This window comes from Cupressus sempervirens, chromosome 9 (genome assembly GCF_028749045.1).
Source record: "Cupressus sempervirens isolate cs-2001-9-10 chromosome 9, ASM2874904v1, whole genome shotgun sequence".
Classification (NCBI taxonomy): domain Eukaryota; kingdom Viridiplantae; phylum Streptophyta; class Pinopsida; order Cupressales; family Cupressaceae; genus Cupressus; species Cupressus sempervirens.
Genome location: NC_143126.1, coordinates 440,968,930 through 440,989,249, shown reverse-complemented (window position 1 = coordinate 440,989,249; position 20,320 = coordinate 440,968,930).

Here is a 20,320-nt window from a genome sequence, read left to right as displayed (position 1 = left end):
CATTATGATTTCAAACAATAGATTTTGTACACCTTTTTCTTATTATTGTATTTATGGTAGGCAATGTACTATTGTATTCACTTGCTAATTGAATTGGTTTTTACCAATTACCAAAAACTATTTTTTCATACTTAAATATTTATGAAGTTTTTAAATTTATTTATAAATTTATATAGTCTAAAAATTAATTTTCAGCAATTTGATTAGTTGATTCAATTTTGTCTTATAGGACCCCTTTTCTCCAAGCTAGGTCCATAATTCATTTTCTTCGGCACGATTTTAGAAGATGGATTAAGAAACTATTTTATATTAGTAGGAAACATATACTAAAACTAATATAAATATATTACACATTTAAAAAATATCACAAAACTATATAATATGTTTATACAAAAATAATAATCGCACATACATATATAATTTTTATAACATTGCAAAAGCTTCAACATTACTGCAAGGATTAGTTCTTGCCAGATCTTTAGGCATTGAATGCATTCATGTAGAAGGTGATTCACTTATTGTGATTCAAGCATGCATTAACAAAAAGTTATCTAATAGGAGTTTCTAGGATATATCTTTAATTAGATCTGGCGACTTTTGGATTAATTTAAAAGTTGTGTCATTTTCTCATACCTATGGGGAAGGCAATCATGTGGTTGTTTGCCTTTCGAATATGGGATGTGATTTAATAAACATTGAACTATTCACAATAGCTGATTGTAATAGTATTAATGGGGAATTGAATGACATAATTAGAAGAGAACATTTCTCCCCTAAAGTATGATTTGGATTCTTGCTTTAAGAATTGTAAATCATCATGATTTTTGTAATGGGGCTAGGATGCGGGATTTTCTTCCTAGTTCTTTCCTAGTGGAACCTTTGAACTAGATTATATATATATATATATATATATATATATATATATATATATATATATATATATTCAGTAGCCTCGTCTACTTGCGCCTTTAAAAAATAAAAAATAAAAAAATTGCATGTTAACAAGATCATAATTATTTCAAATAAACAATTTAATTTAATTTAAGTTTTTAACACATTACCATCCATTAGTTTTTAATCATAACTTTTTAATGTTGCATCACATAGACATTTTAATGAATGTTCTCATCTCACACAAAATTAAAAACTAGGACATATATTAGTATTTTAAAGAAAAATCTCCAATTATAATATACAATCCTTTAATCTATTCTTTTTAGTCTTCTTAGCGTAATATTTAATCATTAAAATTATCCTTATAATAAATTCAACTTTTAATTATATATATATATATATATATATATATATATATATATATATTCAACTTACTATGTTAATAAACTATCTATTACAATCTATTAATTCAAATACTATTTACGACAAGTACTAGCCATTATGTGGCACTTGTTGTAAATAGTAAAAGAAATATGAGATTTGACTAAGGAATAATAAAATTTTGAATTTGAATATTGGAAAGAAAATTCAGAAAATATTATAGTATTTATATCATTTAATAGATGAAAGCAAGAATTTTTTCAATTCTACAAGTATGCCAAACAAAAGTGTAAAAAATCTGAAATCACATAAACTCAATATTTTCACACCAATGGTCCTATCTAAAAGTGTTGAAGTTGATGAAAGATCAACTCCACAGCCCAAGAATCATCTGCATGCAAACACCTATTGCAGAAAAGAGTAGCAAAAAGCTATGGAGGCTGGAATTGCTAAATCCATAGATGAGACATTCTTGATGAGCAAAAAAAGAGTGATTCTTATCATCAAAACTGAATCAATTAATAATTACAAAGAGAGATCGTCCTTATAAAGGAGATCAAAACCCTAAAAAGGTCTAACCTAGGTTACATAATAATAATTAATAAAATAATTAATTATTATATGCCTAAAGTTTAGCTTAAGTAGACTAGAGTTAATTAGGAAATATCTAATTCCTCTAACACCCCCCTAAGATAAACTTAGGGAGTAGCTAAAAACGTAGAAACTACTATTGAAAGTAGAATTGGGTTCTAACAAACAAGGCTTGATGAGGTATCCAAGCACAACCAAATCTCTGAAAAGAGGAGAAATAGAGAAAACCACATGGGAAAAACCCTACTCCAAAAAGAGATGGAAAACTTACTGAAAGAAACTAGTGAAGGACTAAAGGAGTCTCCAAACTAGGGAATGTCCCAGAAGATAGGAACAAAAGATGATCATGAAGAATGCCACTGAAGCATGTAGATAATCTAAAGAACATCCACTGAAATAGAACCTGACTAGGTAGAGAAGACTATAACCTGCATCGAATCAAGAGGCACACAAAGGCAAACAACTAAACTCAAAGATACAGATAGCATGAAACACCAAAGCCTAAAGAGATGATCAATCAACCCAAGGAAGTATGAGAAACAATAGAAGAACCCCCTCTAATGCAGACAAGGGTGAGGTGATATGCAACTAGAAAAGTGAGCCAAAAGAACTATATTTCAAGGAACCATGATCAAGATGCACAAAAAAGTACATTTGTGTGTACTGAAGTGATCAATCTCAGACACATCATGAGGCTAATGTCACAGAAGGGACTCTCACTAGACAAAGGAAGATGGAAAACAAAAGCAAAACATCAACCCGCCATGACACTTTAATTATGAGTAGTGCATGCACAATAAGGCACAAGATATGGTGAATCCCAATAATACAATAATCTGCAAGAGTATCCTCAAATGACACTACTTGAATTAGAAGGCAAAATAAGGTAAAACAACTGAAACAAAAATATAGATGCAATATGACACTTTATCTCAGTGCAATTTGAAAGAATGCATACAAATGATGTCTAAATAGACTAGAATAGACATAAGACTAATACAGAAGATAGTACAAGTCATGACGAATCATCTGAAGCAATGAAATCGATCCTCAGACCTGAAACAACCAAAGATATCTACCAAAATGCAAAAATGCAAAAGAATAAATAGAATGTGTCTAGACAAGAATCTAGGAAGACATCATTGGAAAGAGCTCAAAAAAAGCTTTCCAACAATATAAAGAATTCTGAAATCGGAGATCAGATGCTCAAGATATGTCTCTTGGAGTGCAAAATTGTACCCCTAACTTTGATAGCAGAAAAGCCATCAAAAAAATATTAAACATCAAACTAATTGTACCACTATGATGGGCTCAAAACTAGCCTTTCAATGATATCTCATTTGTAGAAAACAGAGTCTGTATGCCTGAGATATGAGGAAAAAAGTGAAGGTAGGTCTAAACAAAGCTTGAAGAGGTAACAAGAATGCTAATGCAGTATTGACATGACACTGATCTTAGCAATTGACGAGCCCAAATTTGATGGGCAAATGATCGTTGAGGAAAATAAATGCGTGAAAAATGACCCCTATTAGAAAAAAAACATCAATCGCCAAAAACAAGACTGAAATGTGATAAACTATTGCCGGTAAAAGAGTCACTATTGGATAAAAAATCGATGGCCAAAAAAGTTGATAGTTGAGGTGGCAACATGTCATCTTTTGGTGAAGGCACAAACACTAACTCCAAAAAAATGCCACTCCACAAAAGATATCCTCCCTCCAAAAATAATGCCGCCTAAAACAAAAAAACATTTTCATAAATGAATGTGACGTAGCACAATCAGTGGCTCCAAACAACGTCAAAAGGCTCTATAAAAGATGTGGAGCTAACAACGTCTTCTCCTTTGTCGGGGCCTAAGAACACGGCTTACGTCAATGCGCTGGCCCAGATCAAGACATGGAACCGCTTTACGTGAATATAAAATAGATTTGATGTGGTTGCTCCAAACATGTGCGCAAGCCAGAAATAACCTCCTAGTCTAATGAAAGCCACACCAAATATACATGCTCACGTGAAAATGCATCATGGCCGGTGCTGACAAATAGTTTTGGTGGCCATGAACACATAGAAGATCCCAAAAAACTCATAGTCACACCAGTCACACAGATTAAAGGAAGCAACCAAATGAAGAGACACGAGAGCCAAATAAAAAGGCTGGATCAGCGAACAGAGCTGATAGTTGTGAGATCACAGGTGCAACATGATGATTGGCTTCTCCAAAAAAAAGGTGTCATTGGCATGAAGTACATGGTTGGAGGAGGACCACAATGAAATATCACTCCCAACAAACTTTTCACTGCAAAAAAACAAAGCATTCATCCTTGCCCAAGGAGAAATGTGCACTGGGAGGATGCGAAAGCCAAAAAAAAGGCTAAGGTATAGGCGATGTTCCCTTTCCCAATACAAATCCGCGATTCGAAGGAAACATAGAGCCCCAAAAAAAATGGAACCACATGCTTTGTCAAATCCTTGTCAAGGCCTCTACGTTGGGGAGAACTCAAAGTAGAGATGGGGTCTGCACTTTTGCAAGTGTACTAATCAGTGGGGCAAAGAGAATGTGTGGAACCCAGACTTCACTAAGGTCTGCACATTAGTACTATGCGTAGAGACCTCATTCAAAGAATCTCTCATCCTTCTGAAAAAGCCCTTCCTTTTGATTTAAGAACAAAAGGCCATGCACAAATAGATTATTTTTAATCAAAGAAAAATTTTGATTAAAAAATAAAAAATCATTGTCTCGATTTGTGTACCCAAGTCAGAATAGCGTAAGTGCAAATTTTTTTTTGCTTCAGATTTCAACCACGTCCAAACTGGATGTATTTTATATGGAAATGGGAGTTTTCGAACACTCTAAGCTCAATGGTGATGTCTATTTTAGTGCCTTGAAAATCAATGACCCCCCACCTAATCCAATAAAAAATCGCTAAAAGCTCAGATCTAGATACTGATGTGAAACCTCTCAAGAACAAAACAGGGGCATGAAGATCTGGAGCTATGATACCATGCTGAAGTTGATAAAAGATCAACCCCACCACTCCCAAGAATCACCTACATGCAAACACCTATCATAGAATAGAGAAGTAAAAAGCTATGGAGGTTAGAATTGTCAAATCCATAGATGAGGCATTCTTGATGAGCAAAAAAGAGTGATCACTATTATCAAAAGTGAATCACTTAATAATTACAAAAAGAGATTGTCCTTATAAAGGAGATCAAAACCCTAAAAAGGTCTAATCTAAGTTGTATGATAATAATTAATAAAATAATTAATTATTAGATGTCTAAAGTTTAGCTTAAGTAGACTAGAGTGAATTAGGAAATATCTAATTACTCTAACAAAAATCTCATAACACATTACAACTAAAGCAATTATTTTGATTCTATTTTACCCATCTTTCATCGCTAATCTAATTTTGGACTTGTCTCACAATGTGTGTGTGTGTGTGTGTGTGTGTTTATCAATAAGAAATAATTACACGCTTCCTCTTGTAAGTTTACATTTTAAAATGTCATGTGAACGACTTGTTTATATGATTTAGCCCTTATTTGAATATTAACTAAAATATAACATTGTTGACTTGGAATGATATTACTAGAGAATTGTAAGATGAGTAACTGAGAGGGGAGGGGTGAATCAATTACTACTAAAATAAATCTTAGATCTCTTAAACATCAAATAAAATTTAGACTAATAAAATTGACTACTGCTGATACTCGGTAAGCATACATAAATTGTTGTAACTCATAAATGCAGGTGTGTATTACTTTAGCATATCATAATATGGTATTAGCAATTTACTTACAAGCATGAAAGAAATAACATGAACACATAAGACACCAGGATTTAACGTGGAAACCCAATTTGGGAAAACCCACCAAATGTAACTAGTTACTATTTTTCACTCTTTTGAAGTGAGCTCTATTAGGAGCCAACTCTATTAAAGGTTACAAAACACACTATTAGGTGAGACCATATTAAAGGGTTTAATCACCCTATTAGGAGTGGCCTTGTAAGAGGTCTTGAAACAATTCAATAGAATTGCCACCTTGTTAGAGGATTTACAAATGGTTGTTAAACCAACTCTTTTAAGAGATTTTAGTTCACTGCTACAATGGTTAGAGAGTGACAATGAAATAACCTAATTGTGATGTAACTAAATTGTTGATTACAAATCTCTGCTCTAGTTCATACTTAATCCTTCTAATCAAATAACACTTTTCTACTCCATAAGGATATATGCTTATCCTTCAAGTTCACTTCCTCCCTTCTTATCTCTTTTCAACTCATTCAACTTGCATATCACATACTTTTAGATCACAACTTGACCTTTTACTTATGCCTTCCAAATTGTCAAGTCAACTCGAATACAAATTAGAATAACCAATATTCATTACCTCAGTTGACTAGAATTAATAGGTAAAATAATTAAGCTTTACATGCCAAAATAAGAAAATCCTTTAGTAGCTGACCCAGCTTGGTAGAAATCGATTCTGAAGCAATTTTCTATGTTAACCAACAGAAGCTTAGTTAACACTACAAACTTACTAAATCCCTTTGGTAACTAAGTGAACTGGGTTAACACTAACTTTTCCTTCATTAACCAAGTGAGCTCGGTTAACACTCTTTTCTACATAACGTCCTTCGATGCTTAAGTGAGCTTGGTAGATATTGCCTTTTGTACAGAGTAAACTTAGGAATGCTCAGTAGACTAGGAAAACTATCTTCACTGACCAAGTGAGCTCAACATGTATTGACTATCAACTAATATGACATTTGTGTAACATCAAAGACAACACACAATTAATCAATTGTATCCAACAATCTCCCTCTTTAGCATTGATGGCAACACAACATGTCATAACACAATAAAAATTTGAGAACAAGACTCCCTCTATCAGAAAGCTTCTCCCTCTTTGATTTTATACGAAAAAATTCTCCTATAGTATTCTCCCTCTGTGAATAAACTGCTTAACTTCTCCCTCTACAAAATTTTAGAAAAACATGATAGTAAGCTTCTCCCTCTTTGACAACACATGCCAAAGACACTTCTAGTTAATATCAATATACCTTGAGTACAAATTCATCTGTAATATGTCCTTGTCAATATTGCATCAACTGATTGATTTTCGACTTGGTTCTTGTTGATGCATCACTAAACTTTATTTAGTGAGCTTTAGATAGGGGAATAACCCCTAGCTTACCTCTTAGATACAAAAATGCATCCTTAAGTAATGTCTTGGTGAATATATCTGCAATTTGTTCTTTTGTATGCAATTTGATTTCTTTGTCCTGTACTAATTCTCTTACAAAATGATACTTTATAGCAATGTACTTTGTTTTAGAGTGCATTACTGGATTCTTTGATATGTTGATTGCACTAGTGTTATCACAATACATGACTATTGGCTCTTTTATTTCAACCTTCATTCCTTCCAACAACTATTCGAACCAAAAAATGTTAGAGCAATTCACTATTGCTACTACATATTCTGCTTCTGTTGTGGATTGAGATATGCAGTTTTGCTTCTTGCTTGTCCAAGATACCAGCCTTTTACCAAGAAAAATGCTTCACCACTAGTGTTTTTTCTATCATCAAGATTTCCTGCCCAATCAACATCAATAAATACTTTTAGGTCAAGGTAACTGTTGGTCATTTTTGCCTTCCCACCAGAATCACCACGTTTGAATTCAATGTAGTAACGTTCACAAGTTTTAAAAATTCAAATATTCAAAAGGGCACAAAATACTTTATGCTAACCTTATGATATTTCTTCCTTGCGCATTTTAATGTTTTGTGAGCCCGCAAGTCCCCATCGTCAAATCTCGAAAGATCAACAGTTGGCGCTATCTCGCTATGGGAAGTTGCACATTGTTTTTCCATAGCGACATAGTGCCTTTTGGTCATGTGTCACATGGGTTCTCCCTTTTTTTTTTGTTTCTCTGTGCTGAGTTTCGATAGATCCCTGGAGGGCACTATGGTGCTATTGAAAAATTTGTGTTCCTTGCCGTTAGTGACATAGCGCCCAGACGAAAAGTGTTACTGCGGTGACATCAGAAGGAAGGTGGGCCCCAAGTATACCCCATCGGATATCGGTGATGAAATTTGGAAAAACGGTGGGAGCCCAGGCAACGTGGAAGGATGATTGTGCTTGAAATGAGGCTTTGATTCGTCACCAGCTAGGCAGTTTGTTGATGTTAGTAGTTACCTAGATCCACGCCCCTTTCGAATGCATGAAGATTTCCTCACCCTTGGATCAGTCTGGATCGACGATAGGCACTATCTCGCTATGGAAAGCTACGAGGATATTATCCATAGTGACATAGTGCCTCGGTGACGCATGGCACAAATGATGTAATGGTTCTGCCCTTCTCCAAAGTAATATTACAGCTCGTCCTCAATGGTAGTTGTTAGGTGGGTCATAGTATAGTGGTGATATTTCATTGGTCCATTCAGCCAACTCAGTGTGCAGTTGTACAATTTTGTTGATCACCATAGATCTAAGGAAATCGACAATAGGCACTATCTCTCTACGGAAAGCTGCGAGGATATTACCCATAGCGACATAGCGCCATTGTGCCACATGGATCAGTGGGGACAGGTCACGCCAAGATGAAGATGCCAGGTTGTGCTAGGTGGTTGCCAAGTGTTTTGTGGGCCCAAAATTTTGAGGAGGTAAGTGCAGTATTATGAGGATCTTCCACGATCATTGATCTCATGGAGATCAACGATCGGCACTTTCCCGTGAGATGAAACTACAAGGACTTGTCAAATAGGTTGGCACGTGGCCAATTTCTTATTGGTTGGTATATTGATAGGTCAGATCCATCTTGCTCACTGCTAGATCTTAAAAAATCAACGGTGGGCGCTATCTCGCTATGGAAAGCTGCTAGGATATTACCCATAGCGACATAGCGCCTCGGCGACGCGTGGCAGGGTGGGGCCAAATGTTATGAAACCACAGGGATGGTACTAGATTGGGTCGAGTCGGATGCCAAGTGTGTTGATGTTGGTTCATGGGCCCAGAAGTTTTAAGGGCAGAGCGCAGTAATACGGTGAGTCTTCACAATCGTCAGATCAGTCTGGATCCACGGTGGGCGCCATCTCGCTATGGGAAATTGCTCAGAGGATACGCATAGCGACATAGCACCTTGGTGACACATGTCCCAATGGGTCCGGTGGAGGCAATAACGGTTAGATGCGCTGGTAGTTAATGTGACCGTCGTAGTTGGAGTTTGAGGAATTGGTGCAGTTAGTAAAGAAAGATTGGTCAACCTCGGGAAGACCTTGTGGGGTGAGAAAATGAAAAGAGATCGTTGGTCCACGTGGCTCATTTCGGTGCTAGGGTTATGTTGACCTGCTGACCATGCTGGTTTGTGAACTGGGAACAGGGGATACCGAGGTTTTTTGCATAATCTGATCTTATGATCGATTCCAACCCCCCTGGAGTAAATACAAAACAAAGAGGAACACTCTACCCCCCAATCCAACCTATCTACCTGGTCAGAGCACAGTTATGGCGCCATTTCTATCTTTTTGAGGCCTTATTTTAGTTAAAAATCAAATTTCATGGTACCAAAAAGCTATATCCAGATTAGATTTTCTCCATAATTGTTCTCTGCAGGACTTAATGGCAGGTTGTTGTGAAGTAATTACAGTTGGAGGACATCCCAGTTATGCCTGAGCTATAAAGGAAAAATTTTATGAATTTTGTAGGGTCAACCTTTCTCTATTTTTCTCTATTACTACTCTGCAGACTCTCAGTGTAAATTCCCTTGTGCCTCTGAACTACATGATTTTCTATCTTACCTCTTTCAGCCATTGGTATGAAAGTGCAAGAACTCTTTGCCTCTTACTGGTGTTTTGTAGAGATCTATGATCTGCATGACTATATCTCCTTGGCCTATAAATGATAATATAAGTGAATCTCTCTTTCCTTGTGTCATTCATCTTGGTCTTCTGATCTGCATGTGATTATTAGATTAAAGCAAGTATGAATGTGTATATCCTTAGTTTCATTCTAGTTCAATAGTGCATATATGGGCAAAGTTTGGTCCGAACACTCTATTTTGGTGCATCACCTCTTTAGATTAGATTAGGTGGATCTGCTTTCATGCTCTCCTTCTCCCTTTTCCTCTCTAAGAATTGTTAGGTGCGCCTTGATAGTAAGAGGAAGCCGACCTTCTCTAGAGACTTAACCTCATAGTTCAAGTCCCATAGCTTGGAGGTTGTTTCCATGTTTCACTAGGTTGTCCTCATGCATAGGCTTTGGAGAAGGGTGCAAACCTAAGTGACAACAGTAACCTCCAAATTTGTACCATAAGCCATAGTCTTCAGTATCATTCAGATATCTCAAGATTCTTTTTATTGCCATCGTGTGGTTTTCTTAGGGTTTAGCTGAGAATCTTGCCAATATTCCAACTGCTAAGGCAATATCAGGCCTTATATGTACCACATACTATAATTTCCCAATCATTGATTTGTATAAGGTTTGATCTACTTCTTTGGAGTCATCCTCTTTGGTAAGCTTAAGTCCAGTACACATGGGGGTTCCAACTGGTTTTGAATCTTCCATTCCAAATTTCTTGAGTATCTCTTTGATATACTTAGATTGAGTGATATAGATATCATTTCTGTTTTATTATATTTGCAATCCAACAAAGAATTTTATTTCAAAAAACATGGACATTTCAAATTCTTTATTCATTTTTTCTGAGAATGCTTTGCATAAATCATCATTTCCTATGAATAGAGTATTATCCACAAATATTTCTGTCAACATAATCTTCTTATCTGGTCCTTCCTTGATGTACAAACTACTTTTTTCATTTTTTCTTTGAAAACCAATATGTATCAAATAGTTATGTAGTCTTTCGTACCAGGCTCTAGGAGTTTGTTTTAGACCATATAGGGCTTTGTGTAATTTGCAGACCATGTCCTTTTTGTCTGGATCAACAAAACCTTCTGATTATTCAATGTAGAGTTCCTCATCAAGTATTCCATTTAAGAATGCAAATTTAACATCCATTTGATATACTTTGAATCCTCTATGAGCTTCATAAGCTAGTAAAGTCCTAACACCTTCTAATCTTGCAAAAAGGGTAAAAGTTTCACTGTAATCAATACTTTTTTTTTGAGAATAGCCTTTACATACCAATCTTGCTTTGTTTCTTAACACCTTTCCATCTTCATTAAGTTTATTTCTAAATACCCATTTTGTACCAATCACATTTTTATCTTTGGGTCTAGGTACAAGAGTCCAAGTTTTATTCTTTTCTATTTGTTCTATTTCTTCATTCATAGCCTCAATCCAACTTTCATTTTCTAGTGCATCTTTAATACTTCTAGGTTCAAATTCAGCAAGTAAACATGTACCTTTTAGTTTGCTTCTTGTCATTGTTCTATTTGATTTGTCTCCAATGATCTGATCAGGTGCGTGATGCCTTCTAACATATTTAGCCAATACATGTTCTTTGATTTTTGAATGAATTATATTGTCTTCATTTTGAATCTCAACTTTAGGCTCGGGTCCTTCTACTTGTGGCTCGAGTTCTTCAAACTTGGTATGCACTAACTTGGTAGACTCTAAATGTGACTCAGGTCCTTGTGACTCAATTTGCACTTCCTGCAACTCGATAACTATTGGAAATTTGGACATCTTGGGAGATGAAGTCTCCCTTTTCTCAAATATGTTTGGCAATGTATCGGGTTCATAGTAGACAAATCTTCTATAATCTTCTAGCTCCTTTTTGCTTTCTTCTTTAGTCTTTTCTATAGACTCATCAATTCTCACATGTGCACTTTCTATGATTTTGTGAGTGAACAAATTCAAACATTTGTATGCTTTACTTCTGTAGGAATATCCTATAAATATACCTTCATCACCTTTTACGTCAAATTTTCCTTTTCTAGATAATTTTAAGATATAACATTTGCTACCAAATACTTTCAAGTAACTGACATTGGGTTTGTAGCCATACCATAGTTCATAGGGAGTTTTGTTTGAGTCCTTCAACTGAACTCGTTTCAAAGTATGAATTGTAGTGCTGATAGCTTTCTTCTAGTATATGATAGCAGCATTCTTCTTAATCATTAGTGTCCTTGCACAATCCATGATGGCTCTATTTCTTCTTTTAGCTATTCCATTCTTCTTAGGAGTACCAGGGGCTGATACTTGTCTTTTGATTCCTCTTTCAATGCAAAAATTGCTGAATTCATTTGAGATGAATTCACCACCTCTATCTGATCTTAAGCATTTCAATCTTTTTCTACTCTAGCCATTCACCATTTGAATTTCTCAAAAGCTTTTGATTTTTCTTTGAGATACATAACAGTCATCATTTTAGAATAATCATCAACAAAAATAATGAAAAACTTTCCTCCACTATAAGTTTCTATTCCAATGGGTCCACATAAATCAGTATGCATAATTTCCAAGACATCTTTTGACTGATAGTTTTTTCTTTTAAAACTAGTCTTTCCCATTTTACCAATTTGGCAATTTTTGCATAATCCAACATCAGGTTTCTTCAAACTAGGAAGACCTCTTACTCTTTTGAGTTTGTTGATCTTGACCACATTATCAAAGTTTACATGACATAACCTTCTGTACCATAGCCAGCTTTCTTCTACTTAAGCAATAAAGCATGAACAATCACAAGATCAAGATAAAATTGGTTACCTTTTGTTTGTCTGCCTGATCCAATCAGATTTCTTTGGTTATCCAGTAGTCTTTCCTTGCCATTCATGAATTCTACCTTGAATCTAATGTTGTTCAGTTGTGCCACACTTAGTAAATTGTGTTTCAGTCCTTCAACCCAATAGGCATTGTCACATACAAGTTCATTGGTTAATGAGATACGACCTTTTCCTTTTATGCAACAAGGTTCATTGTTTCCTAACCTTACACTACCTCCATCATAGTGTTCAAAATGTTCAAACTTAATTTTGTCTCTAGTCATATGGTGAGAACATCCACTATCTATGATCCATTTGTCATTTTTGCAAACATGAGAGACAAGTGCCATCTTATCTCCTTCATCATCAGATTCATCTTTTACAACAATATACACTATTTCATCTTCACTGTTATCAGAATCTTTAGCCATAAAACAAGTTTTCTTACCTTTTTCTTTGTAGGATTTGTGACCTTTGAATTCCTTCTCCCCTTTGTACTTGTGGCCTTTCTTCTCTTCCTTGATTTCTTTGTTTGGACACCTAGTAGCAATATGACCAATTTCTTCACAAAAAAAATAGATTAGAGGGATTTTACCTTTGTACTTTCCTCTACTCCTAGAATATTTCTTTGCAAGTAGAGCTTTAACTATTTCAAGATCACTATCAGAACTTTCTTTAGTTTCTTCCTTACTTTCTAATTGATTATCTTTTATTTTCTTGCCTTTTTCTTTGAGTGAGAGTTTAGCTTCAAATGAAGACTCAATGTTCTTGAAAGTAGGAACATAGTTATCAAAGTTGTCTAGTTTAAAAGCTGTCGGTCTTCCTACAGTCTTCCTACTAGGGCATCTAAACCTATCTTGTTATTTGGATCACATCTCTTTTCTTGAATAGTAGATACTCTAATTGCATAGATGGGAAGCAAAGTTTTGAGTATTTTACTTGCAATAGTTTCTTCTTTGATTTCTCCTTTAGATGCTCTGATTGCACTAACACTGGCTTTGATTCTTTCCACATATTTTGCAACATTTTCATCTTCTCTCATTCTCATTTGATCAAATTTTCCTCTAAGGCTTTCTACTTTGGCTCTTCTTACATTGTCATCTCCTCCATAGATTTCTTTCAATTTATTTCACATATCAAAAGTTTTATAGTCTTTGATCTTATCAAATTCAACATAACTGAGAGCAGATGCAATGTCAATCATCATGATGTTATGGTTCCTTTTCTCAGCAATGTCTTCAATTGATAATGTTCCAATGGGAGTTTTATATTCTTCATCAAGATATTTGCATCCTAAATCACTGATGGTAGCCATATGAAGCCTCATTAGTCCTTGTCATACTGCAAAGTTGTCTCTGTACAGCTTTGGAATCTCTCTTTTGTAAGACATCCTGATCTTTAGCTTAGGTCCTTGAAACCTTCTCTGTAAGCACCACAATATCTTATACCAATTGTTGGAAATATAAGAGGAGTAATTGAGAGGGGAGGGGTGAATCAGTTACTACTAAAATAAATCCTAGATCCCTTAGATGTCAAATAAAATCTAGACTAATAAAACTGATTACTGTTGATACTCGGTAAGCATATAGAAATTGATGTAACTCAGTAAATGCAGAGTGTGCATTACTTTAGCAGATCATAATATGTTATCAATAATTTAATTACAAACATGAAAAAAATAACATGAACACATAAGACACCAATATTTAATGTGGAAACCCAATTTGGGAAAAACCACCAAATGTAACCAGTTACTATTTTTCACTCTTTTGAAGTGAGCTCTATTAGGAGCCAACCCTGTTAAAGGTTACAAAACACTTTGTTAGGTGTAACCCTGTTAAAGGATTTAATCACCCTATTAGGAGTGGCCTTGCAAGCGGTCTTGAAACAATTCAATGGAATATTCACTTTGTTAGAGGATTTACAAATGGTTGTTAAACCAACTCTGTTAAGAGATTTTAATTCACTACTACAATGGTTAAAGAGTAACAATGAAATGACCTAGATTGTGATGCAACTAAATTGTTGATTATAGATCTCTTCTCTAGTTCATACTTGATCCTTCTTGATTAAATAACACTTTTTTTCTCCACAAGGATATCTACTTACCCTTCAAGCTTGCTTGCTTCCTTCTTATCTCTTTTCAACTCATTTAACTTGCATATCACATACTTTGAAATCACAACTTGACCTTTTACTTATACCTTCTAGATTATCATGTCAACTCAAATACAAATTAGAATAACTAATATTCATTGCCTCAGTTGACTAGAATTAATAGGTAAAATAATTAAGCTTTAAATGCCAAAATAAGAAAATGCTTTGGTAGCCGACCCAACTCGGTAGAAACTAATTCTGAAGTGATTTCTTGTGTTAACCAATAGAAGCTTACTTAACACTGCAAACTTACAAAATCCCTTTGGTAACCGAGTGAACTCAGTTAACACTGACTCTATTCAACTTTCCCTTCATTAACTGAGTGAGCTTAGTTAACACTCTTTTTTGCATAACTTCCTTCGACACCCGAGTGAGCTTGGTAGATACTGCCTTCTGTATAGAGTAAACTTAGGAACGCTCAGTAGACTAGGATAATTATCTTCACTAACCAAGTCAGCTTGACATGCATTGATTGTCAACTTATATGACATTCATGTAACATCAAAGACAACACACAATTAATCAATCGTATCTAACAATGTGAATGACTTGTTTATATGATTTAGCCCTTATTTGAATATTAACTAAAATATTACATTGTTGATTTAGAATTATATTAAGATAATTGTAACAGATTTAGATCTATAAGTAGTTGATTACTAAACCTGAAAAATTGATTATTACAATTGAGTAAATAATTAGGATAAATTAAAGAATAAATAGAGATCAACACCATAATACCTATCAACTAGATTCAAGAACCGTCTTTTATAATCTTTCTTCCCTTCGTTCTCATGCCTCAATAATTTTGTAGCTATATTGAATTCTATCACCCATACATAGAACATAAGTTAAATAATGCACAAAGGTCAACAACTTTATAATGTCTATCAACTAGACTCATGAATTTTTACCATCTCTTTGATCTTTTCCAATGTCTTAATATACTTTTCAGCTACACATTTTTTCCTTGATCATGTATCTAATATTGTATGTAATTCATTAACAAATAAATTTATAATGCTTGGTATTAATTTTACACATTCCATTAGATAAGATGCAAAGCTTTTGGATTACATTGTTTATGTTTTATACATTTATTTTCTTTTTGAGCTAAAACTCAAATATCACAGTTAATGTATCTTTAGCCATTCAAATAAGGGTTGGTCACTTTTCACCAAATAGTTAGTTAAAATTATTTAAGTTAATAAAAAATCAATCATCATTCTTCCTAAATTGGCTCATTTGTGGACTTGTAAGGGTCAATCCTTCTAAGGAATCTTAGAGTCTTAAAGTTTGGACCCCTTAGAAAGTTTACTAAATTAAAATTGATGAGGGTATAACTCTTGATCATGTCACAAATAAACACAATAGTAAAGGATATTTCTATTATCTGAATTGAGAAGCTATTACGTTCATTTCAATCGCTATTTCATTATCAAATCTGAGATAAAAACCCTTCTTATAGTACCTTCACCCAAAACTGACTTTCCACCTCCAACATGGGCCTTAATTTTTTATATTGACCCAAAAAGAAGAAGTGAAAATTTGAGAGTTGGAATCTTTAATTTTCCCAAATGGCTATCCGAAAATATAAAATCATGAAACATAAAAGAAACCAAATAAGTCTTTTGGCATTAAAATGTTATGACTTTTCAATTTAAAAGAAATTGGCAACATGAAATCTATTAACCATTTAGGTGGAGTATTAGAGAGTACTATTTATCAATGAATCAAATTTATTTATAAATGATCTTAAAAATGATTTATGAAGTTTTAACTTACAATGTTAAACTTTATATTAATAAATATAACAAATTAATTTTGAAGAAATATTTTTTTATCATATATATATATGCCAAGATGAAGATCATGTATCCCATACTATATGCTGAACTTTTTTCATGATTTAGATTCTATTTTTGTTGTAATGATACTAAAAGGTCTCATAAAGTTTCATTTTAGAGTACAAATATTCATAAAACAACCCTCAAGTTCTTGTTGCAATACATTACTCTTGTAGGTGTTACATACAATATGATTTTCTTAGATGCTAACAATGTGTTTAATTCTTCAAACTTGTGTCAAATTGGGTCTTATTGATGCATCTAAAGTGCCAAATCAAGTCCTACATTCAATATAATTTATTTTTTAAAATAGAAGGAATTTAGATAAAGAGATACATAATGTATATAGTTACTACATATAGTGGTATTTTGAAAAAATTAATCTTCTATTATAAGATACAATCCTTTAATCTATTCTTTTAATTTTCTTAGTCTAATATTTAATCATTATAATTATCCTTATAATAAATTCAACTTTTAATTAGTCTTAATAATTAGTTATTTTTTATATATTTTTAACTTCATATGTTATAGTTTAACTATCTATTACAATCTATTAATTCAAATACTATTTACGGTCATCACTATGTGACACTTGTAAATAGAAAAAGAAATATAGGATTTGACTAAGGAATAAGAAAGTTTTCAATTTTACTATTGGAAAGAAAATTTAGAAAATATTATAGTATTTATATCATTTAATAGATGAAAGCAAGAATTTTTTCAATTCTACAAGTATGCCAAACAAAATTTTAAACAATAAGTTCAATACTTTCACACCCCCGATCCCATCTAAAAGCTCATAACACATAACAAGTAAAGAAATTTTTTTGTTGACATTTGTACACATCTTTCATCTCTAATCTAATTAAATTGCACTTGTCTCACAACATATCTATTTATTTATCAATAAGAAATAATTGCACCCTTCCTCTTTTGTAGATTTACATTTTAAAATGTCATGTGAACGATTTGTTTATGTGATTTAGCCCTTATTTACATGTTAACTAAAATATAATGTTGTCTGCTTAGAATGATATTAAGAGAATTGTAATATATTTAGATCTAAAAATAGATTATTGCATTTGTGTAAATAATTAGGATAAATTAAAGAATAAATAGAGATCAACACTATAATACCTATCAACTAGATTCAAGAACCAACTTTTATAATCTTTCTTACCTTTGTTCTCATGCCTCAATAATTTTGTAGCTACGTTGAATTCTATCACCCATACATAGAATATAAGTTAAAGAATGCACAAAGGTCAACAACTTTATAATGTCTATCAGCTAGATTCATGAATTTTTACAATCTCTTTGATCTTTTCCAGTGTCTCAATAGACTTTTTAGCTACACATTTTTTTTCCTTGACCATGTATCTAACACTATATGTAATTCATTAACAAATAAATTTATAATGCTTGGTATTAATTTTTAAAAATCCATTAGATAAGATGCAAAGCTTTTGGATTACATTGTTTATGTTTTGTAGATTTATAATACATTATTTTTTGTTTTAGCTAAAAATCAAATATGACAGTTAATGTATCTTCAATCATTCAAATAAGGGTTGGTCACTTTTCACCAAATAGTTAGTTAAAATTATTTAAGTTAATTAAAAATAAATCATCATTCCTCCTAAATTGGCTCGTTCATGGACTTGTAAGGGTCAATCCTTCTAAGAAATCATAGAGTCTTAAAGTTTGGACCTCATGGAAAGTTTAGTGGATTAAAATTTATGAGGGCACAACTCTTGATGAGGCCACAAATAAACACAATAGTAAAGGATATTTCTATTATTTGAATTAAGAAGCTATTACATTCATTTCAATAGTTATTTCATCATCAAATTTGGGGAAAAAAATGCTTCTCATGGTACCTTCTCCCAAAAATGACTTTCCACCTTCAACATGGGCCTTAAATAGCCTATTTTAGGTTTGATCCAAGAGTGAAATTTCCATTTTGAAATTTTGCAATCGAGCACCAAAACAAAGGATCTAAAATTCAAACTAGTAGGTGTGAAAAATAGAAGTGGTCTAACTACTAGGAGGTGTAACTTTTGATCTAGGACTCTGATTGATGAAATTTTTACACTATTGAAAAGCTCTTTGATTTCTCTATAGTGTTATGTACATCCTATGGTTATCCCATTTTTTGGGGATCGTACGAGACTATTTAGTGTCTCAAATTAGACTGTGAAGGTTTTTCTTAAGTTCTTCATAAAATTAAAACTTCTATAACTTTCAAACGGTGAAATATTTTGACTTATTTCCTTTTCTAGAGCACTTAAGATTTCAATTACCATCTTATCTTGAACTCACACCCTCCAACTCTTTATAATTATGAACACCCTACAAAATAACTCATTTTTCCTATAATTTCATGTCAGCCTAAATTTTTGAAAACTGACCCAAATAGTAGTTGTGGAAATTTGAGAGCTGGATGTTGGAATGTTCAAAATGGGAAGAGTACTTTTGAGAGGGAGGGGGGGGTTTGAATCAGAAGTATCACACTTTTAAACTTTTTTAACAATTTAAATCAAATAACTAAAAAGTAAACTGCATAGATGTAAACATATGAATGAACATATAGTAAACACATGCAATAACACATAACACTAGATTTGGTAACCTATAACCCCTCCAGGAATAAGAAGGTAAAATTGGGGTGGGGATGATACCCACAAATATCACTACAACAATAATTGTTTGACCACTTCTGATGGTCTGCCCTATGAAAGGCCTACCCTATTAAAGGCTTTATAGTGTGTCAATAATGACTTGGTTAGAGGACTTACAAACACTTTACATGAAGTGTCACCCAGTTAAAGGATTTTATCACCTCTTCAAAGGATCTACAAAGTAGCTGTTAAGCTAACCTATCAACATAGGATTTTCACTTATCTAATACAATGGCTCCAAAAATCCTTCGAAATCCTTTTATGTCAGCTCCAAAAATGGTTTACATTTGAGTTTGTGAAGGCACAAACTCATATGTTGATTTTGTGTTACTCGGCACATACTGGACTACTGGTGCTTGACACATATACTATCCTGGCTTGCTCGGCACCTATTACATTATGTCTTTCTCGAAACATGTAAGATCCTAACTCACTCGACATATGAATCATTCTAACTTGCTCGGCATCAACTGTGACTTGGCACTTATATACTACTTGGCACCTGAAGTCATTTGACACCTATTAAAATACTGGCTCGGCACACATTGTGGCTCAGCATACATAGTGTCCTTAGCATCAATGTAGAAAGTGGTTAAGTTTATTGACACTCAAATGTCAAAACCATCTAAGGATCAACAAGATAACATTTGAGATTCTAGCGATGGGAGCGGAGGGAGCGGGTGTTTTCAAAATTTGAATTCATGCAAGAGCAGGAATTCCTTGGAAGGCCTGTTTCGGGTCCCTAGACTGGAGCACGGACAGCAAGATGGAGGTTGTCTGGCTGCTCTTGGCACTAGGGACAGGTCGAAAAGTGCGATTGGGGGTCCAACTGTCCTAATCAAGGAAGTAGCCAAGTCTCCTTTGGTTTCCAAAACAAACGTGCAAGGACCTACAAAATGGTCCTCACTCTTCGAGGTTAAACCCTCTAGTAAGTCCTCTTTCCTGCCTATTAAAACTATTCAAAATTTAGTGATTGGTTCTTGTGCAATAGCCATACCAGATGAGATTGTGGATCACAATATTCAGACTATGGCTTCTACTTTGGTTGGGAAATTTTTGGGGCCTAGACCGAGCATTGATGAAGTTAGGT